Raw genomic sequence first — 25,234 nt, 5'->3', positions numbered from 1 at the left:
TCCCGGACGGATCCCGAAGTCCATCTAGAAATGATGCCGGAAGGTACCCCAAATGAACCCAAAATAGTCCCGAAATGACCCCGGACGGATCCCTAAATCTATCCAGAAATGATGCCAAAAAGTTCCCCAAATAATCCCCTCATAATCCCGGAATGACTGTGATGGGATCCCGGACGGATCCCGAAAACCATCCAGAAATGATACCGAAAGGGTCCCCAAATGATCCCGTATTAGTCGAGAAAAAGTCCCGAAATGGACCCTACGGGATCCTGGACGGATCCCGAAAACTTTGCACAAATGATGCCGGAAAGGTCCCCAAATGATCCCCTGATAGCCCCGAAATGACCCTGATGGGATACCTAACGGATCCCGAAAACCATCCAGAAATGGTGCCGAAAGGATCCCCAAGTGATCCCGTATTAGTCGATAAAAAGTCCCCAAATGACCACGACGGGATCCCGGACGGATGCCGAAAACCATCTAGAAATGATGCCGGAAAATATAACAAACGATCCCGAAATTTCCCCGTCAGGATCCCGGACGGAAGGTGCACCAAATAATCCCCTAATAGTCCCGAAATGACATTGACGGGATCCCGGACGGATCCCCAAAATCATCCAGAAATGATACCGAAATGGTCCCCCACTGATCCCGCATTAGTCGAGAAAAATTCCAGAAATGACCCTGACGGGACCCCGGTCGGATGCCGAAAACCTTCCAGAAATGATGCCGGAAGGGACCCAAAATGATCCCGAAAATATCCTGAATGAAATGATCCCAACGGGATCCCGGACGGATCCCGAAAACTACACAGAAATGTGGCCGGAAGGGACTTCAAATGATCCCAAAAAAGTCGCGAAATTACCCCGAGGGAATACCGGACGGATCCCGAAAACCATCCAGTAATGATGCCGAAAGGGTCCCCAAATGATCCCGAAAAAGTCCCGAAATGACCCCGACGGAATCCCGGACGGATCCCGAAAACCATCTAGAAATGATGCCGGAAGGTGCACCAAATAATCCCCTATTAGTCCCGAAATGACATTGACGGGATCCCCAACATCATCCAGAAATGATACCCAAAGGGTCCCCTACTGATCCCGTATTAGTCGAGATCATATTTTGCAAACAAGCTGATGCATGCGCCTTATCAACTCATCACCGCCGTATTTGAATAGCTCCGCAGCGCCCGCACCTTGTTAATTTTCAATATGTGTATTGCTATTCTGACTTTGTTATAATCAGGTGGGGGGACATTTATTCCATCATCATCAATTGCGGGATCGGGTTCGTCATCCCTTTGTGGTAAATCGCTCACTCCATTTAGGAGAGCAGAGAAGTGTTCCCTCCATAATCTATTGTAGAGTATTTGTAATAACTTCAAATAATATCAACTTTTGTTATTTTAAATATTTTATGTATTTGTTCTAATTTTCAATCTTGAATTTTTTGCTTTAAAAAATTTTCATTCTTGATATTGTTCTGCTGGGAATTAAAATCATTTTTCAATAAAAAATAATATTTAAAAATATCTAAAATATTTATCCTACATCTGGCGATCCTGCCAGGAGCGTTAATTTTCTGTGATTGCAACATCAATAGAGATTTTGATGCAACATCTACAATAATTACAACAACTACTTAACGAGCTTAATTTGTACTGGACAACAGAAATAAAGAGAAATAATAGAAACAAATAAGGACATATTTATGTGATAAATAATAAAATAGTATAGAGAACTTAGAACTACATTTAAAGGGTTTACTACATATAACAACATAATAACGAAGGTAAAATAACAACAATTTGAACAAATGTGAAACTAAAGGAGCAGCAGATATCGTGAGGAATTTATCAGTCAGTTCAAAATCAGTAAAAAATATAAGAATTACAACAACAACAATCAACAATACAACAACAATAAATACAGCAGAGTCAGTTCAAAATCAGTAAAAAATATATACAACAACAATAATCAACAATACAACAACAATAAATACAGCAAGAAAATATATTTTAAAAGAAGATCCATATAAATAACAATTATATGATTTGGGTGAGCTGTATCGAATATTTTTACGATTTATATTTGTAAATTACTTATATAAATAATATATATGTATATACTTTGTAATTTATCTATAATACTTCATTCATTTTTAGATTTTAAATTGTAAACTTCTTTTTCAGAGATCTTTAATTTTTGTTTATTAAAAATGTATCGTACGCCACCACGTGACACACACACGTCTACACCAACACATCGTACAAATGACTCGCTTATTGATTTACAAGGTGATGTTTTTCAGAACGATCTTGTAAATCCATACGCCAATCAAAATATTGAAATATTTGCCACTTCAGTGAAACTTCCCCAATTTTGGACAAATTGTCCTGAAGCATGGTTCATTCATGCAGAAATGCAATTCAATAGGAAAAATATTACGCAGGAGACGACAAAATATGAATATGTCATCACTGCCCTTCCTCAGGATGTCATTATGACAATTTTGGATTTTATTCAAAATCCTCCTGATGATAATAAATTCTCAGCCTTAAAACAGATTTTAATAGAAAGGCATTCTTTAAGTGAAAATGCCAAATTGGATAAGATTTTGACTGATTCAGAGATTTATCGGTCTCTGGTCTTACTTTCTGGCTCCAATTTCAGCTCTGAAGTCCTTAAAAAGATTTGGATGAGAAAACTTCCTAAAAATTTAAACGTTATTTTAACGAGTTCGAACTCTAATGATATACATAAATGAACTTTTAAAATTGGCTGATAATGTTTGGGAAGTTGTTAGCAAAAACGAAATAGCTTTAGTCAATAATTTGCAAAATTCTAAAAGCGAGAATGCAATAATTTCCAATTTGGTTCAAACCACTAATCTAATATGTAAAAACTTTGAAAAATTATCTTTAGAATTATCAGAAATGAAAAAAGAAATTAATCAAAATTATTCTAGATCCCGTTCGATAAGTAGGAATCGTTTTAGAAGTCAGTCTAGATATAGGTCCAATTCGCGTGAGAATCCGAACTGGCTCTGCAGATATCATTATAAATTTGGTAACAAAGCTATTAAATGTGAACAACCATGCGCCTTTTCTAAAAATAATTCAACAAACTAAAGTTTTCCGTTGTTGCAGCGACGAACGACGGAAATTTTGAGGTATCAACTCGTCGCTTATTTATATTTGATAGGGAAAACAAGTTAAATTTTCTTATTGATAGTGGGGCAGAGATTTCGGTACTTCCAGTGACTAAATTCTTGTGTAAAAATAAATCTAACAATATTATTTTGACAGCAGCTAATGGTACTACGATTTCGACTTATGGTAAAAAAATTTTAAATATAAATTTAGGATTGAGGCGCGAATTTCCATTTACTTTTTTAATAGCTGATATAGGTAAGCCAATAATCGGAGCTGATTTTTTAAGCAAATATGGCTACTTATCGATAGTAAAAATAAATGTTTAGTTGACCCGTTGACAAGTCTTTCAGTCAATACTATTTCATGTTTTTGCAATGTCCCTCTTCCCAAAATTTTCTCAGTAGACAATCAATATACGAAATTATTAAAAACTTTTCCATCTTTAATTACGGAACCTGATTACTCGAAGCCAGTTAAACATGCTACGGTTCACAGACTAGTTACAGAAGGTAACCTACCATTTTCTAAGCCCAGGCGTTTAGATCCTATTAAATTTAAAGTGGCCAAGGCCGAATTCGATTTTTTATTAAAAACTGGAATTTGTAGATCTTCAAATTCATCCGTGGCATCTCCTCTTCATTTAGTACCCAAAAAAGATGCTAATGACTGGCGTCCTTGTGGCGATTTCAGAAGACTAAACGTAGTAACAGTTCCTGATCGTTATCCCTTGCCCCATATCCATGACTTCAATATGAATCTTCGAAACAAAACTATATTTTCAAAAATTGATTTAGTTAAAGCGTACCATCAGATACCAATGGCTAAAGAAGACGTATATAAAACGGCAATAACGACACCCTTTGGTATGTTTGAATTTTTACGTATGCCCTTTGGGTTAAGGAACTCAACTCAAACATTTCAAAGGTTTATTAAGGAGGTTATAAGTGGACTGGATTTTGTGTTTGCCTATATAGATGATTTGCTTATAGCGAGTGAAAACGAACAGGAACATTTAAAAGATTTGAGTATTCTTTTTGAGAAGTTGTCGGAATACGGTCTAAATATTAAACCGAGCAAATGTATTTTTGGTGTTGGCAGTATTGATTTTTTAGGGCACAATATTTCTAGTTCTGGAATTAGTCCTTCCGATGAGAAAACAGCAGCCATACGTAATTTTGAGCGTCCGAAAAATATTAAACAAGCACAAAAATTTATAGGAATGGTAAACTATTACCATAGGTATATTCAAAATCTTGCTGAGTACACGAATATAATATATGATTTAATTAATAGAACAAACAAAAAACGTGATAAAAAATTAATATGGGATGACACATCAACAAAAAGTTTTGAATGTATTAAAGAAAAATTTGCAAATAAAGTATTATTAAATCATTTTAATAAAGATGCAAAGCTTTCTTTAAATGTAAATGCATCAAATACAGCTATTGGTGGTGTAATAGAACAACATTTTAATGGCAAATCTGAGCCAATAGGATTCTATTCCAAAAAGCTTTCTCCATCAGAGATAAAGTATAGTGCATTTGATCGAGAGTTGTTAGCAATATATTTAAATATAAAACACTTTCGATATCTTTTAGAAGGAAGACAGTTTACAGTTTTTACTGATCATAAACCTTTGGTTTTCGCCTTAAATTCAAAAACTGAACGTAGTCCTAGAAAAACGCGGCATCTAGAATTCATTGCGCAATTCACTAGCGATATACAATATGTTAAAGGAAAAGATAATGTGGTAGCTGGCACATTGTCACGAGTTTTTGAGGTAGATGCTTTTCAAAATTTCGATCTAAATTTTAAAATCTTACAAAAGATGCAACAACAAGACACTGAACTTAATGAATTAATATCTGGCCAAACTTTTCAAAATCTTAAATTAATCAAAATTCCTTTGCTAAATTTTACCATCTGGTGCGAAGTTTCAGGAGAATGTCCTAGACCATTTGTTCCAAACAGCTTGCGTAAAACAATTTTTGATATTTTACATGGAATTGCTCATCCTGGTACGAAGGCTACCCGAAAACTAATAGTTAAAAGGTATTTTTGGCCAAGTATGAATAAACAAATAAATTTATGGTCCAAGGAATGTCTAAATTGTCAGAAATCAAAAGTTATTCGTCATACGAAATCACCTATTAGCAAAATTCCAGTACCAAAAGGTAGATTCGAGCATATTCATTTGGATATTGTAGGACCTTTACCCATTTCCAGAGGACATCGTTATATTTTTACTATAGTTGACAGGTTTTCTCGTTGGCCTGAGGCATATGCACTAAGAGACATTTCTTCGGCAAATATTGCAAGAAAAATGTTCAGTGAATATATTTCGCGTTTTGGAGTTCCATGTAATATAACTACGGATCAAGGCTCTCAGTTTACATCAAATTTGTTTTCGGAATTGACAAAATTTCTTGGAAGTCACCACATAACAACGTCTCCCTACCATCCTCAAGCTAACGGAATGGTGGAACGTTTTCATAGACAGTTAAAATCTTCAATAATGGCTAGGAATGGGATTAGAGATTGGTACGAAGAATTACCAATAATACTTTTGGGTTTGCGATCAACTTTTAAAGAAGATATTTCAGCTACACCAGCTGAAATGGTTTTTGGTCAAAATTTAAGGTTACCTGGTGAACTCGTTGTCTCAACTTCTGAGAAAACAAATTCGACAGATGTTTTGAGCAGTTTACGTGAACATTTTAGAAATTTTAAATCAAATCTTGAACATCATAAAAATTCTTCTGGAATTTATGTTCCTAAAAATTTAGAAGATTGTCAATTTGTTTTCGTACGGGTTGTAAACAAACATTCTTTACAACATCCTTACGAGGGACCTTATAGAGTAATTGAAAAAGGAATTAAAAATTTTAAAATAGAAATAAATAATGAAATTAAAATTTTTCCTATTGATCGTTTGAAACCTGCTATGGTGGATTTTGCACACTTTACTAAAACAAAAACAAAAAAGAAAGTAACGTTTAATTTATATAACAATTTATCTCTGGAAGGGGGAGTAATGTAGGGTATTTGTAATAACTTTAAATAATATCAACTTTTGTTATTTTAAATTTTTTATGTATTTGTTCTAATTTTCAATCTTGAATTTTTTGCTTTCAAAAATTTTCATTCTTGTTATTGTTCTGCTGTAAATTAAATTCATTTTTCAATAAAAAATAATATTTAAAATAACATAAGTTGATATTATTTAAAGTTATTACAAATACCCTACATCTATGTACATCAGTTACAAGGTCGCCGTTTTCGTTTTTACAAGAGTTTGCCCCGGACTTAAAACCTTCCGTCCGTCGCCGAATTTCTTGGTAAAATTTTTGGGCGTTATTCCGGGTGGCTATCAGCTCAAGCTCCTCGAATCCACGCCTTTCTGTCTCTGCTTTTTTCTTCCTGAAAATCCGTCTCGCTTCCCTTTTCAAGTCGCGGTAGCGTTCAAACACTCTGTTTGTTGCGCTTGCTTTTAACGTTGCGATTGAAGCCTTTCGACTGCCATATAGCTTGATGTATCTTTTTATGCATGAACCTCGTGCTGGATATGACCATTTTTCGAGCACCCGCAAAGTCAATCAGCATCAGTCCATTAGGAAGAGTTTCATAGTGTAGGCTGAACTTTCCGACTGTGGGGCCAAAAACACCTTCTTTGCCCACCCTGGCGTTAAAGTCTCCAAGTAAGGCTTTTATATCATGGTGGGGGCAGCGCTCGAATGTGCGTTGTAATCGTTCATAAAAAGCGTCTTTTATCACATCGTTTTTCTCCTCTGTCGGTGCATGGGCGCAGATGAATGATATATTAAAAAGTTTTGCTTTTATTCGGATAGCAACGGGACGTTCGTCCACAGGCGTGAACGCCAGTACGTGGCGACAAAGTCTCTCACTACGAATCCGACGCCGAAACTGCGCTTATATTTATGGTCACTCCAATAGATGTGACAATTTTTTATCTTCTTCTGCCTTGCTTCGTCCAACGCATTTCTTGGATGGCTAGCCCTTCCCACATTAGCTCACCACTAAACGGATGTTCAGTGGCTACCCAGAATACTTGATCGCAAGCGACCGGAAGTAGTGATCTGCTTGAACCGCATGCAACAGAATCGCTTTGGCCATTCCCAGGTGAATGGCGGTCAAAAGCCTTCCACACTTTCGTGGACTTCTACACACGTCTCCACCCTACCAGAGCGTCACAAAACGGTACAGAGAACACTCGGATTTACATCGAGGATGGTGTAACCCTTCCTTACGTCCTTAATCCTCTTATTTTGCTAACATTAAGCGGTATAATTTCAGGTTCATCTCAATTTTCCTGATTTAGGCTACCGATTTTAGCACTTTAATGCTCGATTTTAAGCTCCAGTTAAAGTTGTCTAAAATTTTACCTTGCCACTTTGTTCTCATCTCAGCTTAAGCGGCCAAAGTGGCGGGGTTAAACTCTACTTCAACTGTACTCAAAACTCACATTGAAGAAACGAGTTTAAACGCTATATTCAAAACTTCTGAGTTTGGCTGTTATAACTTCTGTTATAACTTTCTGCGTTTTTTCTTGGGCTGTGACTTGAACTTACATTTCTTCGTCATTAATTTTTGAATGGCGGCTTACGATAACGTTTAATCATCCTAGGCCATCAAAGCCTGTAATACTCTATTGTTTTTTTACTGTCTTATTCTTCCTATATTTTATTTAAGTGCACAAGGTAAATTCTAGTGTTAACCACAATCAAAGATATAAAGTATTCATATTCATTCAGGTTGTTTGATTATATCAACATAAGGCCATCACTTGAAATTTCCATAAAATTTTTAAGTTATTACTATCAAACACAGATTTAAATAATCGTTCGCATTTTTATTATTTCAAGAGTATCAAAAACCCAAACAGTTAATGTGCCCTATCTGTCTGATTTGTTGCTACTCGTGAAATAATTATATTAAATTTATTACTGCAGTATTACAGCTTTGAAAGCTACTGTTTGGATATAGAAGAATATAAGCGCTTTGCAAAATAACGGCTTTTGGTATCACAGGCCAATACTTTCAAAAGCTTTGCAATTAAACCTCATTTGCTAGAATTTTAAAATTGAGTCATAAAAATGTATTATATCGGTTTCTTCAATTCTGTTGACAGCCGCTGCCATTACAGTTGCAAAAAACAAATCACTCGACAATCATTATTTTAATGGAATGGCAGCAAAAACAGTACGCCACCATGGTAAATGATATATGTATACTCTTTTTTAGTTTGCAACAACACATTGACAGCGGCACTTGAAGAAAACAATATGGCAGCACAATCTATATGGCAATAAAAATTGAAATAGTACGTACACGAACAAATATGTTATTGGCAGGTTTCAGTAATACAGAATATGAAGTCAGAAGTTTGAAAGCTCCTGCCTGCACCCCAACGCTTAAATGCACAATGTGCAAGTTTCACAAAGACACTTTGTATGTATGTGTGCCCTGGCAGCGAATCGCACTATTTCTTCAGAACTATAGTTAAGAGACGGAACAAGTCTAATTCTGTCCCCTCGTAATGTTTTCAACATTAGCTGTATTTCGTTGCTAACTAGTACAATTAAAACACTAGCTAGCTTACCGAATTGCATGGAAAGCAACAATAAAAAGTAATCGAGTTGAGTTGGCTAAGCTCTTTCAGTTGAAACCGCTTAGGTAATTGTCAACCTGATTGATAGTGTTGTATAGTGTTGCATATTCAAAAATAGGGCACTATTGTGAACGAGCGAATGAAATGAACATACGAATGTGCAGATAAACGTCAATAACAAAATAAAGTGAAACAAAATGGAGAAAACGTAAGTAAATATGCGCTAGAGTTTTTTATAAAAAAAATATTAAATTAGCAATTGTTTTATAGATTTCAGGAAAAAAAACGGAGAAAGTGGAGCCGGGAACAAACCGCAGGATTCTTGAGATGCTACATTGCACGGAAGGAAGAGTTCTTGCATCCAAAAAAAAAGAGGTCTTCTAAATGTATTGGAAGATATGGTGTCCATTGGTATTGGGGTATGTTAGAAAATATATTTAACCATCATATAAATTACATGGCATATCAAATTAATAAACATTCGTTTTAGGATGTGGATATGACACCATTATGCTTGGAAGCGAAAATGCGTACGTTGCTTAACGCATACAAAGCAGCAAAAGACAACAACCGCAGAACTGGCGCTACTCCATGCTTTACTCCATATATGGAAATTATGGACGAGATATTTGGGAAAAGCCCAATAATTTCTAATACCCTCACCGTCCACGTTGGCTGCAGGCCGGTTGAAAAACTGCAACTACCACTATCATCAACGTGTCAGTCGTCGGTAGTTTCACCATCGCCTCCTCATCAACGCCAGCAGTACTGACAGTGTTGGTGCCATCGCCATCACCTTCTCCATCAGCAATACTATCACCAAAACAAACAGCTTCACCAATAATGCCATCACCAACGCAAACACCTTCACCGATCATGCCATCATCAACGCAAACACCTCCACCAATTGCATCGCCATCGCCAGTGCCATCTGCGTCAGCTAATACATCATCACGCAAAAAGCGTTCCGCACGGGAGCTGTACTATGGAAAAAATTTGAGCTGAAGAAAAAATGGCAGAAGAAAAAGTGAAATCGCGAGACGAATCCCTGCAGTACTTCAAAGAGTTGGTGAGGAAAAAATTTGAAAAGGATACGCAGATGGAGCAGAGGAAATTAGAATTAATGGAAAAATGGGTGAATAAGTAGTGAGACTATCTCGAAAACGATATAATATGTCTACATTGAACCTTCTAGGTCATTTTCTGTAATCCACCCGCTTTGTAAATTTTTACCATTATTTCTAATTTCGTTTATTTCATTTCTTTCGATTTGTATTCGAATTTATAAAGATATTTGTGTGATAGGTTTGACACGACTTTGTTCCGAATCAAAATCGGTTATCGTAATAACATGTACAAATACGTAATAAAGTCGATATAAACTTAAGCTCACGACCTTACGCAGAATTTGTATTTGAAATACGCATCTTCAGTAAAATTTAAAAATAAGTCATTAAGAATTTTTAGATTATTTCTGATTATACAGTTTTTTCAGCTGAGTTAAGTATATTCTTTTCAACTTATTCTCTTTATATAGACTTTTTTTGCATTAGGACTAACAATTTGTCATACTTAAATTCAATAAATAAATACAAAACTGCAAACTCAGAAGAATTATAAAAATTCTTAGTAACAAATTTTAAATTTAACTGAGGATTCGTGTTTAGAATTCGAATTTTGCGTAACATCCATGAGCTTTCGTGTATATCCATTTTATAACGTATGTGTTTGTACATGTTTTTATAAAAAAGTAAAATTAGGTGAAAAACGCAAAAGTCATCCGTTTTAAAAAAAAACTCTTAAATTTAATTTTTACAATTTTTTGAAAACGTTTTTCAATGCTTGGTTTTGCAATTTTCACCTGTATTCGATTTGTCTCATATCGGTAAACAATTTTCAAATCAAACATTATTTATTAGCATTGAACTTTACTGAAAAAATCGATTTTCAATAGGTCAGATGGGACTAATTAATAGTTAAGGAATATTAACTTGAATTAATTAACTTTAATAAGTATATATAAAATGTTTTAGAGTTCTGACTCTTTTTAATTTAGGGTGCGATATATACTGAAAATCGAATGATTGAAGATTTCAACTCAGTTAGTCTAAGGTTGTAAGACCTACACACCAGCATTCTTTTACATGCATAAAAAGCCGTTGAGGCCTTCTCACGCTCTCCTCCACGTTGAGCTTCCATGACAGCTTACTGTCTAGGATGATTCCTAGATATTTTGTGCAAGGTTTCTATTGTAGGGTCACCCCTCCTAACTTAGGCCTGGTCCAATTTGGGACCTTGTACCTCTTTGTAAACAAGACCATATCCGTCTTTTCTCGTTGGCTTTCAACCAGAAATTAGATACCCAAGTATGAATATCCCGAAGCGCCCCATCCATCAAAGAGCTAATCGTTTAAAGGCACTTTCCACTTATGACAATTCCAACGCCATCTGCGTTTGCCGTTAGTTTTACGAGTCCCTCATCGAATCACATAAACCACCTTGGTAATGAGGGAAATTTTCTGGCATCCCATTATACTTACAAGCATTGGTCGAAGGAAAATGAACGTGTTATCTTCAGATTTTTATAATAATTTATTCTTCCAAGTCTAAAGGTTATTTTAAATTAAATTGTTTTGCCTTAAATAATTAAACATATTTTCCCTTCTATCTAAGTTGGAATTGGAAATCGACTCCACTCTTTTTCCTCTTCAATCTCAAAGGAAACTGCATCGTCCATTTAATTTTCTTCAGCGTCACAAATCGTCATGGGTGATGCAAATATTATGCAAAACACACGCACTGACAACGATGTTGGTAATCGTCTGCAAATCTGTTTGATCCGTAAACTTCATAAGTCTTCGGAAACGTCCTTTAAAAAGTCCAAACGTATTTTCAACAACCACTCGCGTTGAAGAATGGATTTCGTTGAATTTTCGCTGACTTTGAGTCAAATTTCCGTAGTCTTTATATGGAGACACCAACCAATTCGTCGTCGGATAAGCCGAGTCCCCAAATTATAAAATATGAACCTGCAAACATTTGTTCGTGTAGTCTGTCGGCATCGTTAAAGAGTTTGGATCTTCTCAAAACACTGTAGTCATGAAGTGACCCAGGCTCGCCACAGTTTACATCAATAAACTTTTTATCGGCATCCACTACAGCTTGCAGCACTATACTATAGGTTTTTTTACGATTGAAGCACAATTCTTTTTGATCCTTCGGGCCTTTACTACCAATATGCGTACAGTCTATAGCTCCAATAACACCAGGGATACGTTGTTTTTGGTAAAACTTTTCAGTCGTTTTTTGTAGCTGAATGCCTTCTGGCCACTTGATATATTCATCACAAATAGATACCAAATAGTGAGAAACGCGTCGGACAACGGACCATGCGCTTGATGTGGCTACACCAAACAAATTCCCTAGTTGGCGAAATGTCACGCTGTGGCTAATATACCATATATACATGTAAATGGATTTCTTGGGTGTGATACGTGATCTTCCAACACCAGACTGGTCAGCAACAAAAGAAGATGTGGAATACCTCGCTAGAGAAATCAAATATTTTTTTAGTTTATAAATGTATTTACTAATTAAAAAAGCTTTTGTTATTACTGGTAAGATACACCACTGTTTCACGCTTGAGTCTCATGTGCGCTTTGAAGTCCATCCCGCTCATCGCATCAAGCGTGCCTTCGAAGTTGTTACACCTCTCACGCTGTTCATTTTTGCTTTCCGAATCTTCAGAGGATGAACTGGAGCTAGCATATACGGCCTCCAATATTTCGTTTCACCACTTCGCATACATCATTTTGCTGGCCAACGGGCAGGGAAACAAACTAGACAATAAACAAACACTCTTTATTTAATATTTACAATTAAATCCAAATATTTACCAATGAATCAACAGGATTACTCATTTTTTTCGTTTTTCTTTTAAAATTTTCACAAACACAACATTTATTTTGACACCTGACACCAGTGCTGTGAAGCAACATAATAAAATTGTTTAGCTAGTTGGAGCGTTTTTTTCGAGCTCGCGTAATAAAAAAACCTCTATTGTGAGGTTCTACGAAAGGGAAACTGCCACCCTTTGCCAGTCTTTTAAGCGCATTCTTTTCTGGTTCAGTCGAAGATGGTTTTGAAATAGTCGCAGCCTTTGATTAACTAATTTAAATACATTTATGTAGCCCAGACTTCATCGCTGTTGGTAGAGTGCGATTAGCACCAGTTCGGAGGTTAATGCCAAGCCTACGAAAAATGCTGTTAGTCTAGGATTAATCCGATATAATTTTCAAAGAAGGATGGGACTATAGCAATACTGGGTTCAATTGACCCCTTTTTCATGAGCATGTTATATGAAGGGATTTATTGTACTTCTTTATGCATGAACGGATAATGTGGGCAGTCCAACACTACTTTGTACGTTTACGGGTACTTTCGTACGAGACTTGGTATTTTTAAAAGTACTGTCCCATTGCTCGCCTCCCGGTTTCGGTTTTGAGACACTTTAAAAAATGTGAGCCTTAATTTAAAATTTTTGAGGCTGCACATATGACCAATCCAATTTATAGATTCAAATTCAAGCTTTTCAAATAAGGATCAAACTAGTAGTTTTTAACTGGGTCTGAAGCTTAAATTTTTGGGTTTGAAATTCAAGTTGAACCATTTTGTTAATTCGAAAGCAAATAAGTTTTAAATCTATTTCTTGGCGGACTGTTTGGCCGACATGAATGAAATATATTATAGTGGGCGTGGCATCTATGTAGACCAGCAAATGATAAATGAAATGACTCTGGCGGCCACCTTGGTGTGATGGTAGCGTGCTCCGCCTACCACAGCGAAGATCCTGGGTTCACATCCCGGGCAAAGCAACATAAAAATTTTAGAAGTAAGGTTTTTTAATTAGAAGAAAATTTTTCTAATCGGGGTCGTAGTGTTTGGCAAGCACTCCGAGTATGTTTCTGCCATGAAAAGCTCTCAGTGAAAACTCATCTGCCTTGCAGATGCCGTTCGGAGTCGGCATAAAACAAGTAGGTTACGTTCCGCCAATTTATAGGAAAAATTAAAAAAAATAGGAGCACGGCGCAAATTGGAAGAGAAGCTCGGCATAAAATCTCTTCGGAGGTTATCGCACCTTACATTTATTTATTTTTTTTATGACACTGTGCAGGTAGAGGCAAAACATCGATATAAGAAAAGTGGAAAGATTTGGAGAAGAGGGTGGGGTACATCCCGTACAAATTTTTCTCTTCATATGACATTTCTCCTGAACCGCTAATGAAACTTGGCATAACTGCCAATATTTTTAGCATCAAAGTTTAACCAAAATTGGGGTATATAGGAAAAAGTGCAATGGCACCCTCCCATATAAATTAAAATTTTATATGTATATATTTGTAACCTCGAAATCTATATTACTGGTACTCGATGGATATTGCTAATGTGGGAAGTCTTGCAAAAGGGAGTGTGAACTTATTAAATTATATTATCACATATATTAATACGTAGTCGCAAAGATATTTCAACTTCATTTGGGTTTAGGCCATTCACATGGCTTAGTCTATTATAATAATAAGTTATCCGCCGATTTCAAAAATATTTCATCGCTAAAAACAGATTCGCCTGTGAACAGAGATTTGAATTTTAGAGATGATTAGAATTCGTGGGAAAGGGTTTGCGGCCCATCTCAAATAAAGAGAGATTTGTACATTCATCTGTTAAAGTCTCTAAACCAGCTTTCATTTTGGTATACTTTATCTAACAGATTGGGTTGGTCGAAATTTCGAACGCGTAAATATAAATCTAGACCATATTGCTTTAAGATATACGCCATCCTTTGACATAGCTAACTTGCTACGTGCCTGCCATGGAGCTTCACCCTTATCTATCTATATCTATAAAATTCAATGTTTGTTTGTTTGGGCACTTATAACTTTTAAACCACAACATGGAATGCCATTTAATTTTGTATAGTGATTCTAGGCGTTCCTGGAAGTAACATAGGTATGTTTTTGTGATGGAAATTTTCCAGAGCGGAGCCGCGAGTTAAGTCTAGTCTATAATATTTTGTTTTAATTCTATTAATATATTTATTTTTTTTAGGGTTGCCAGCTTTTTCACTTAAATTCAGTATTTCGCATTTTCCAGCTCTAAAAAATTAATACATTTTAATACTCTTATATTTCGTACCTGCAATCCACAAACTTGGTTTAGGTTGAACTGGCCGGTTAAGAAAAACATCATTTAATCTGCATTGCCCACAGTTATAGCAGAATTTGCTTGACGACCAAACGGAAAAACCCAGTTACATAGGTACCAGGACTTACTAACTTCGTCGTCTTGGCAAATACTGGAATTTTTCTAAGACCTAGCTTAATTGTTGCCCCGAGATCTGGCAACTCTGCCGCCCCTAGTACCTGAAGTCTTGACCTCACGAGCCCCGGAAATGAACCCAGAAAATGCAGTAAAACGATTTGCAAGGTGCCCCAAATACAAATTTATTGTAAACGAACCCCGGACCCGGCGAGTATAACCCAGCAATTATTAAAGAAGCAACAGGGTTACGGAAAAGCTTCGTTAAAATTGGCGCCCGAGCAGGGCCCTTGCAAATCGCACAACGTCAGAAGGAAAATTCCTGACTAAAGATATAGCCACAAGATGGCCGACCAGGTTGACACCACGTGGTTAGGCAACATCGCGAAGGAACAGCTGGTGCCCTGTTATGTAGCTGGCTTTCAGTGGTAAGACAGAGGTGGCGTGTGGCATGGTGGCAAGCCCCTGCTAGCTCGTCGGACGGGGTGGGGTTTTGCGCACCAGCCTTACCAACAACTACACTAACAAAAAAGTAGAGTTCATGCCAAGTGCTAAAAAGAAAAGGGGAAAGCTGTAAGAGATACAATAGACCTAAGGGGAACAGAGAGAGAAAGGAGGGGAAAGCAAAGAAAAAGGGAAAAAAGGTGGAGGCCTGTCTAGTCAGGTGGAGTCTACCCACCCTCTTCGCGTATCTTACACGAAGCCATGGGCGCCGTGCTGACTCCTGTAATTTCACGGCGCCCCCACACGAAAAGCAGACCATATTATGAAAGCTGGACTTGCATCGCGTGTCCTTACTAACTTCCGCTGGATTCTTTGCAAAATGGTCAACCGGCATTCCACACGAGAAGCACAACATCAAGTGGAAGGGTGAGGGGCAGAAAGAGTTGATGGTTGGCTTGGAGCCGGCTGCAGGCGCTGTGACAGGTGCATTACGTGATGCCACATTTTGTGTCCTGTTGTCAGGAAGTTGGCCACTGTTCGACCTATTTTTAAACTGTGCCCCTATTGCTTCCAGCGGCTTGGCACTACCCCCTTCCTCTGGGAACGTAACGTCGGGGTAAATCAACTCACTTACACCCCCTTTGAACCTACTCTTATTTTCTTTAATGACCCTTTCAGCTCGCCTACATTCAGCTTTCAGCTCCGCTAGTGTGTCCATTTTTGACGAGAAGGTCAGGTTAGCCAGGTATGGCTTGAGGTTTCCCTTAATTATCCCAACCAGTTCCTTCTCCTCAGCCTAAACGTCAAATTGTGCACGTCCCCATAAAATTCATCAAATCCCTCATTCGCCAACTGTTTACGCTCCATGATTTGCCGAATCACCTCGTAGTCGGTCTCTGCGATTTTGAAATGGGCTAGCAGTTCTGCCTTCAGATCAAGATACCCGATGGTCGGATCTTCGGCATGATCCTCCAACACCTGCCAGTACCATTTCAAAGCCGCTCCTGACACGAGGCAATGGAAATCGGTAAACAGTTGATGATGAGAGATTTGATGCTGTTCCCTCATCTTCTCTATCCTAAAGAGGAAGCTCTCGGCCGAAATCCCCATGTCCGTGCCGTCAAACTTTATATGCCATTTCTCTAAGTCCATTTTCTTCCAACGTAGTGGCTGTTGTACGCTTTGGGATCCTCCGTCGTTTCGTGGATCTCCTCCGTTGGCCTGCATCGCTGCTCCATCTCTACCTGGCCCCCTATTGTTCGGAGTGGACGCTTGATTGGAGCGATGATCCAACCCTTGAGCTGCAGAGGTTTCCATGTCGGTGACACGGCCGCTGAGGTTGACTACACAAGTTTTTATAGTTCCTAGCTCGTTATTCCACTGGGCCATTAACTCCCCTTGCTGTTCTATCATTGCCATAAGACGTGTCAGTTGCTCGGTGTCAGTCCCAATGGTATTTGTGCCCCCCTGCTGCCGTCGCAACCTCAGCTGCCATGGCTCCCGGTGCCTGCTGCTCCAAAGGATCAACGCCCCCCTGTGATCCACGCTGTTCGTTGGCGGACATCTCGGCGAGGATTTCGTCGAGCTTGTGAGAGGAACTCAGACTGGCTTCGGCTTGATCCGCTATTACCCGGCTAACCCTGGACACACTAACTTCGCGCCCGGCCTTCTCTTCTAGCGAGCTAAAGAGCCTGGTTATACACCGGTTGAAATAGTCCGTGGGAAGGAAATCTACCCTGTGTTCAACCCCTGTGTCTATTTGGTTGAACAGTGAGCCAACCAACTGATTTTCAAGGGCACGCGTAAAAGCACGTGTAAACGGCCTGTCTCTAGCAAACAGTCCCAAACCACCTAGCACTCTTTCCTCCCTGTTTCCTCGTCAGTCATGAACTCAGACTCACGCAACAAACTCACTCTATGTCACACACACACAGTCAGTCAAACAAAACCGGGGAATTCCGAACTCAATTTAAAATAAAAAAATTCAACCCAATAATTGGAACCGCAAACAAAAGCAAACGAAACTTTCGAAATTAAATTAAAATTCCAAACAAAGATTAAAACTTGGATTTAGATTAAATGAAAAAAAATCCAACCAAATAATAAAAAAAAATTAGAAACGATAAGATGAATAGAAAAAGATTTTTGAATCTAAATTAAAAGTTCAAAAAAAGCAAAAAAAAAAACAAAAAAAAGATTACCAATTAAAACTAAGATTTGAATTCAAAGTAACCCGATTCGACCCAATTATTAAAACAAAAAAAGATTACAAATGATAAAAATGAATAGAAAAAGATTTTTGAATTCAAATTAAAATTCAAAAAAGGCAAAAACAAAAAGGGTTAAAAATTAAGACACAATTTTAATTCAAAGTAGACAGATTCCACTGAATTATAAAAAAAGATAACAAAAAAAATAAAGATAATGTAGAATTCTAAATGAAATACAAAACTTTAATTTAAATAAAAAAAATAACAAAAAAAGGATTAAATTAAAAATTCAGGAATATATATTAAAAATTAAATTAAAATTCAAAGGCAAATGGAACCAAATACTTGGGGAGGATGTAAAAAATCTTTCAAAATAACATAAAAATTCAAAAATAAAATTTTTAACCTAGATGTATAGAGAAGGATAATAAATTTTTGGAATTAACTTAAACTTCAAACAAACTAAAAAAAAGGATAAAAATAGAACCTTAACTCTAAGTTAAAGAAAAACCTCCACCAATATATAAAAAAAACAACACGATTGTAATGACTTAACTTAAAATTCAAAGTAGGAACTTTCAACCGAATAATTGGAAAAAGTATTAGGAGTAACCAAAATAATTTTTAAAGTTAGATTAATGCTTAGAATTACAAACTAAGACTTAAATTAAAATTCTAGGGTAAAGGTAACCTCAAAATTTTTAGACAAAAAAAAAATTCAAAGGAAGAAAAAAAAAAAGGTTAAAATTAGAACTTAAACATCAATTCAGGGTTAGAATTCAATTATTAGGTCTCGAAGGCCGCAGCTTCGACGAAACAAAATATATTGGGATTAACTTTAAATTCCAAATAGAAAAAAGTTAGCTATATAGAACGAAAAATGAAAATTAAATCTTCAAAATTTAATTAATACTTGAAGACAGCAAAATTAAAACTATGGTTGAATTCAAATAAAAAAAAAATACTAAAACAATTCACGAAATTGAACTTTGGATTTCAAAAACAAATAGATAGCCTTAATTTTAAATTAAACGTAACGTTCTCTACAATAGTTTGGAAATCAAAGTAATACGAGAACCTAACAATTTTTTAAATTACGATAAATTCTGAAATACGAATGAAAAACTTGAAGTGAAATTTAAAATTCAACTTTCACAAAAATTTATAAAAATGTTAGTTACTGCGAGAAATTAATTTTAAATTCCAAAAAAAAAATTTCGCAAAAACCAAGGGAAAATTCCAACCAAGGCTCTGCTGGAAGTCGTTGACTACTAAATTTCTAAATCGATTTAGAAGTCCCTTGACCACAGCCTAAAAAAATTTTCCACTTAACTCAAAATATTTGTAGATTTCAGTTTTTATATATATGCATGTATTTATATGAAAAATGTGTTTATATGTAAATATACGTGTGTTCAAAAATGGATATGGATATATGTATATGTTTAACTACAGATACGTACAACAAACTTATATGATGAATAGTAATATGATGGAAATATGTTTCTTTGTGGCTTCAAAAGCGAATTTTTAACTACTATTTTCCATCTCTCCAAAAAAAGAAATGAAAAAAAAAAAAATTTATTTCTAATTTCTTGAAAAAAATATATTTATTTGCTTTGGTGTGTAATGGGTGTTGCTCTTGACGAGGTCATTGTGGGAGTGATTTGTACGTCCGTATATCTCTAGCGTCTAGTCAGTCTTCATGAAGTCCGTGGAAGTGTGGCCCGACACGCTCGTGGACTGATCCCAGAGTGTGGATGCCACACTTCCCTACTCCTCTCTATCGTGGTGACGTCTCAAACTTCAGTTATCGGAAATGCTGGATCTCCGATGACGTAGCATGGGCATTTCGCCACGATCCTCTAATAAAGTCCGTCTTCTAGCTAAGTGCCATATCAGGTACCACCTAATCAAATCGTACCAAATCCGAGAAAGGAACCCTGATATGGTCACCTAGCTAATCTCCTGACCTCATCTCATGATGACACTTGTCGACCAGGCGAACCTAATCGACGATGCCATCATGACGGTCCCTGTCCAAGTCGGTAGGAGGAAATTAGGGTCGAGATTACCGAGATAACAAGATAGAAAAACATGGAAAGCTTAAGACGAAAAAGTAGTAAAAGTCAGGAAAAAGCAAAGTGGTAAGTTAGAAGAAATTATGGTAAATTGGAAAGATTATCGGGCTATGTCGTTGGGCGCCATTGTTATGTAGCTGGCTTTCAGTGGTAAGACAGAGGTGGCGTGTGGCATGGTGGCAAGCCCCTGCTAGCTCGTCGGACGGGGTGGGGTTTTGCGCACCAGCCTTACCAACAACTACACTAACAAAAAAGTAGAGTTCATGCCAAGTGCTAAAAAGAAAAGGGGAAAGCTGTAAGAGATACAATAGACGTAAGGGGAACAGAGAGAGAAAGGGGGGGGGGGGGGGGGGGGGGCAGCTCTTTTTGCATTTATAAGCCACCTAAGGGAAACGGCAATCTGGCGGAGATGACCGGGGCACTCAGTCAGGAGAAGGATCGCCCGGACAACAACCAGTAAAAATTTTAAAAAAGGGAAGGAAGTATAAAAGCTGAGAGTAGTGTAGATCAGAGAAAGCAACGGGATTTGAAGAGCCTACACATCAGGAAGATGGAGTACGAGGAAGCACGTAGGAGGATATTTTGCGAAGAAATAATAAAGAAAAGAAAGACGAAAAACTTTAACAAAATACAGAAAATGAGGGAGAAGCGGAAAATGTTTAGGAGAATACAGCATAAAATAATATCGACGATCGTTACAGTCAAAGGTGACAATAGATTTTTTGCGCAGGTTAAGATAGGGGATAAAGAGACGCTAGCTTTACTTGATTCAGGGGCGGGAGCTTGTTGTCTGGGTAAGGATAGCACACAATTTTTAGAGGGTAATGAGGAGAGGATTCTTCCCATCACCAACTAATCGATTAAAACAGCTAACGGAGGAGAGACTCCAGTGGAAGAAGTTATCACGTTACCAGTGACTTGGAATGAGATGTGTAGGGACCTAGAGTTCTTGATAGTGCCAGGACTTCAACAAGAGGTTTACCTCGGAATCGATTTTTGGAGGGTGTTTCAGTTAAATTTAGTAGGCAGAGGCCCTGTAGCTCGACCAACCAACATGACCGTAGCAGAACTCGTACCCGCCGAGGGGGATTTGTCTTTTGATGCAGTACAACATGTATTGACCCCCGACCAAACAGTAGCCCTAGAGAGGGTAAAGACACAATTCCCGTCGTTCGCTGTCTTAGGATTAGGTCGAACCGGATTAGAAAAGCATGTAATAGAAGTACGCGATGAGAACCTTCCTGTCAAACAACGCCATTACCCCATCTCACCAGCGATACAAAAACTAGTTTACGCAGAACTAGACCGAATGCTTAGCATGGGTGTAATAGAAGAATCAAATAGTAGCTGGAATTCTCCAGTATCCCTCGTTATAAAAGGAACCAAAAATCGTCTTTGTCTTGATGCGCGTAAGGTTAATGAGCGTACAATCAAGGACGCCTATCCACTCCCTCATATCGACGGAATTCTTAGCCGGCTGCAAAATACGAGGTATATATCAGCCATAGACCTGAAGGACGCCTTCTGGCAGATTCCGTTGGAAAAAAGGTCCAGGGAGAACACAGCGTTCACTGTGCCAGGGAGACCCCTCTATCAGTTTACAGTAATGCCCTTTGGACTGTGCAACGCGGCACAAAGAATGTGTCGATTAATGGACAAGGTTATACCCGCTGTGTTACGTGAATGTGTATTTGTATATCTTGATGACTTGTTAGTTTGTTCTGAAGATTTTTCGTCCCATATATGTTTGTTAGAAAAGGTCGCTCGGTGTCTGCGCGAGGCAAACTTAACGATAAATGTCGAAAAAAGTAAATTCTGCTATAAAGAGGTCCGATACCTCGGATATGTTGTAGGGGATGGCTGTATCCGTACGGATGCCAACAAGGTAGCAGCTGTGAGGGACTTTCCTGATTCAAAAACCCAGAAGCAGTTGCGACGGTTCTTGGGCATGTCAGGATGGTACCGACGCTTCATACAAGATTACGCGACTATTGCAGCTCCGCTGCACGACTACCTCACTAAGGAAAAGATTAAGAAATTTACAATGACTGACGACGCCAAAATTTCATTTGAAAAACTCAAACAAAGTTTGATATCGGCGCCAGTGCTTACTCATCCAGACTTTAACAGACGGTTTTATATTCAATGTGATGCATCGACCGATGGGGTGGGCGGGGTTCTTTTCCAACTAGACGAAGACAATAACGAGAGACCAATCGCCTACATGTCAGCAAAACTAAACAAGGATCAGAGAAATTATAGCGTCACCAAGCTGGAGTGTTACGCAGCGGTTCTAAGCGTAAAAAGATTTCGACCTTACCTGGAGGGCTTGCCCTTCACCATAATAACAGACCATGCAAGTTTAAAATGGCTTGTGAATCAAAAGGATCTTGCAGGACGACTCGCTAGATGGAGTTTAAAACTCCAAAGCTTCGACTTTGATATAGAGCATCGAAAAGGCTCGCAGAACGTTGTACCGGATACCCTTTCCCGAATGGATATGGAAGAAATAATACCCAGTGATAGAGTAATGGACGTACGTCTAGACTCGCCATATTTTGACTCCGACGAATACTGCGAATTGCGAAAAACAGTGGCAGATAACAAGGAAAAGTTGCCAGACTTATGCGTATCTGACGGATACGTATATAAACGGACTCAGTTTGACCGGGGAGACGCTCTTCAAGCGGACCATGCCTGGAAGCTTTGGGTTCCGTCGGAACTACGACAGGGGTTGGTAGAGTCAGCTCACAGCTCTCCTTCAGCAGGACATGGGGGTATACATAAAACTTTGTCGCGGTTACGGGAAAGATATTACTGGCCAGGAATGGTCACAGAAGTATGTAGATATGTAAAGGAATGTGAAGTTTGCGCAGAAAGTAAAATGCAAAATGCTTTTTACAGACCGCTAATGGGAAAGCAACATGTAACCGAACGGCCTTTTCAACGTTTGTTTGTAGATTTTATGGGTCCTTATCCTCGTACGTCTGATGGTAATGTCTTCGTGTTTGTATGTTTAGATCATTTTACAAAATTTGTGTTTTTGAAACCCTTGCGGAAAGCTACTTCAGCCGAGGTGGTGAAATTTCTGGAACGAGAAGTCTTCCATATATTCGGGGTACCCGAATACATCCATTCGGACAATGGAAGACAATTCGTTTCAGGAATTTTCGCCACACTCCTAGAAAAATATGGTACCACACATATCAAGACAGCGTTTTATTCACCGCAGGAAAACGCCGCAGAAAGAGTGAATCGGTCAGTACTGCAGATCGTAAGATCATTTATCGATGAAAACCAAAAGAACTGGGACCGACACATTAGCGATGCGGCATTTGCTCTGCGAAGTGCCGTCCACTCCGCAATCAACATGTCACCCTATCAGGCCACGTTCGGTATGTCAATGATGCTGCATGCAGCATCATATGAGCTATGCCGGAAGTTGGGCTCACTGAATGATGTTGACTCCGAAGTGGAGATAAACGGCGATAGGTTGCAATTGATTAGAGAAAAAATTAAGAAAGAGCTGAAGTTAGCACACGAGCGTAGTAGAAAGGTATATGATACAAGAGGTAGAGATGTTAGGTTTCAAATTGGACAAGTGGTATACCGCCGAAATTTTAAGCAGATTTCTCAGATTGATCATTATAATTCCAAGCTTGTCCCCAAGCAAGTCAAATGTATAGTACTAAGGGCAATTGGAAATTCGATGTATGAGCTGGGTGATTCAATTGGGAAAAATATCGGGGTATACCATGCTAAAGACATTTTTGCGAAGTAGAGTAGTAGAGATATGCTAAATGTTATATGTTAAATGTCGTTGTGTCTGAATAACTTTTGACTAACATTTGTTTATTTATACCTATTTATTAGCATGCCGGACGATGCAATTATTTATTGACGTACCTGACAAAAATGTTCCTTATTAATTTAGTATTTATATTTTTTTTTTTAGAGCTCAGTGATTTTATTTTATATGGATACACCTACCTGACCATGTAGTGATTATTATACCCGCTTTGAATTATTGTTGCAATTATTTACTCCCTATTATCTAGTTTTAGTTTTTGGATTATGTACGTATTTATACGTAGCCAACTGTGATATTTTTATTTCTTTCTCTGACCTTAACCCTATCTGTGATATTTACCCTAACAAACCTTGACCACTTATATTTTTTTTAACACTGTGATATTTTATTAATTAGATGCTTAGGACCAAAAGTGGATCTGTGATAGAGTAGAAGGTAGACACGTACATTACTTACATTATTTAAACGTTTTTACTTGCCCGGCATTAAGGCGTGGGTCGAGGCCACACATTGAGCTGTTAGAGAAGACAAAACGGAAAGGTGGCGTATGATACTTTTTTACGCACACGCTCCATGGAGCAGGCCCCATCGGCGGATGCGAGCCTGTTACGCCAGCCTTAAGGGCAAGACATCACCAGCAACCAAACCATATGCATTCTGTGCAAAAGTATCTTAATCCCGGTAGCTAGACGTGTTGCGCAGCATTAGTGGAAGGATGCTGCTATGCGCATGCGGGGGCGTGTTCAAGTTATGCAACGAAAGCGCATGCGTGGGTGTGTGCCAAGTCAAGTCAAAAAAAAAAAAAATTTTTTTTATATATATGTTTTTTTTATGTGAAAAAAAAAATACCGATACGGTCGTACCGTTTTAGCGGTTTTTTTAAACACGTTATTAAAGAAACCGCAAACCCAGGGAAGAAAAAAAAAACCCTTCAACATCCTGCCACAGGTAAGTGTGATACCATTTTAAAAATTCTTTTTATTTAAAAGTGTTAAATTAATTTTTGCCCCTTCCTTGCATAAATTTCAATCAAGTATAAAAATAAATCGTAAATTTCCTTTTTAGTGTCTTGATTTTTAAATAGTTTGACAATAAATTAAATTTGCACGAAAATTAAACTCACTTTTATATAAACCTTTTTCTTCATCTGTAAATTCCCTTTTTTTAATAAAGCGGATTTTTGTGCATAAAATAATGCATGGGGGTGAACCAAAGGGTGTTGTAAATGGTGAATCAAAATTAATAAAAAAAAAAAAGTTGTGATCAAATGGAAATTTAATGAATTTTAATTGCAAATAAAATAAATTTTTGATGAAAAATTACGATTTAATTAAAATAATATATAAAAGCAAATAAAACCTACGTAAGATAAAAATAAAATTAAATGATAAATAAAATAGAAGTGTTTAAAATAAAAATAAAATAAATAAAAATAAAAAAAAAACTAAAAATAGCATTAAAAATAAGAAAAGAAAAAACTCAAAATTAAACCAAAAATAAAATTTATTTGGAAAAAAAAATGCAAATTAAACTAAAAATAAAATTAATATAAAAAGAAAAATAATATTTATATGAAGTTAAATTTAG

At 37.3% G+C, this 25,234-nt stretch overlaps 1 protein-coding gene and 1 pseudogene across 3 annotated transcripts in view; both read right to left on the bottom strand.

The window, feature by feature from the left end:
• LOC137237670 (RRP12-like protein) overlaps positions 1–25,234 on the bottom strand; it is a 312,941-nt gene that overhangs the window by 259,812 nt on the left and 27,895 nt on the right. The gene's annotated exons all lie outside the window — the stretch shown is intronic.
• Positions 11,540–12,513, bottom strand: LOC137237688 (putative nuclease HARBI1; annotated as a pseudogene).

This window comes from Eurosta solidaginis, chromosome 1 (genome assembly GCF_040869045.1).
Source record: "Eurosta solidaginis isolate ZX-2024a chromosome 1, ASM4086904v1, whole genome shotgun sequence".
Lineage (NCBI taxonomy): Eukaryota > Metazoa > Arthropoda > Insecta > Diptera > Tephritidae > Eurosta > Eurosta solidaginis.
The sequence above is the reverse complement of the archived record's forward strand: the minus strand, read 5'-3'. Positions and strand labels throughout refer to the sequence as shown.